Below are 1,032 nucleotides of genomic sequence, written 5' to 3' on the forward strand. Positions count from 1 at the left end.
CACTCTTAATCGTGGGCCTAGTTGAGAGAGTATTGTAGAACGACAAGGGATGGCACAATAAAACTCGATTAACGAATAGGTTCGGAATATTCCGCGGAATGAATGTTCAAACCAAAACGTCACACCCCACCCCGGGCCAGCACTCAAATGAGCCAAAACCGACGTGAGGGTGCAACATCAACCACCAACCCATTCCTATAACTTAAGTTCTAGCAATTAAGTTAACCAACGGCCATTTTATTGATAACGCAACATATATCGTTCTTGCAAACACAGTGGAAGTCTCAAGAAAGCAATAAACTATATAACAAACTAAATATCAACATAGGCTGCAATTACATCTCTATCTACAATATTTCACCAAAATCAGTCCAGCCTTCCCGACATGCTACCCTAAGCGAGGGTACAACCATACGATGATCAGCAGTGGATATCTACAACGCCTGTAAAACTGGATTTCAAAATGGAATCCGGGAGTGTTTATGAGACATAGATGTAATTCCATATTAAAGGTACAACTAAAAGATAATCTCAACTTGTAACAGTTTATCGAGAAACCAAAAGCAATTGAAAACAACATCGGGTACACGGCCAATAATTTAAGGCATAAAGCCAATCACTGGGCACACAGCCAATAACTTAAGGCATAAAAGTCTTTTGGCATAAAGCCAATCACCGGGCACTAAGCCAACATTCAAGTTCAATTCAATATAGAACAACATCTATGAATCAAACACTCACCTTGTACTCCAAAAGAAAGTACTACTATGGTTTCGGTGCTCCTTGATTCACCGACTCGTCACCTATCCATAAGCCAAATGTTTTAATATAGAAATACTTGAAAGGCTTTAACAAATGCATTAATAATGTCTTGCACCAACTCAACTAGATAACAAATGTCAAAACAATCCTATTTATGCTTAGAATACCCTAACTTCAAATAAAATCATAACATGAATCCAAACATGTGCTGATTCCGCATAGAAACATCTCAAAACAGTTCCAATTTCGACAAATCACTATGCGTCGAGT

The 1,032-nt window shown here is 38.4% G+C and overlaps 1 long non-coding RNA gene across 1 annotated transcript; it reads right to left on the reverse strand.

The window, feature by feature from the left end:
- Positions 1–216: 216 nt before the first annotated feature.
- On the reverse strand, positions 217–816 carry LOC131311995 (uncharacterized). The gene is made up of 2 exons (XR_009195677.1): positions 742–816; positions 217–451 (listed from the first exon to the last, which is right to left on the reverse strand). It is a non-coding gene; the product is annotated as an uncharacterized LOC131311995 (long non-coding RNA).
- Between the last annotated feature and the right edge of the window lie 216 nt (positions 817–1,032).

This window comes from Rhododendron vialii, chromosome 12a (genome assembly GCF_030253575.1).
Source record: "Rhododendron vialii isolate Sample 1 chromosome 12a, ASM3025357v1".
Taxonomy (NCBI): Eukaryota; Viridiplantae; Streptophyta; class Magnoliopsida; order Ericales; family Ericaceae; genus Rhododendron; species Rhododendron vialii.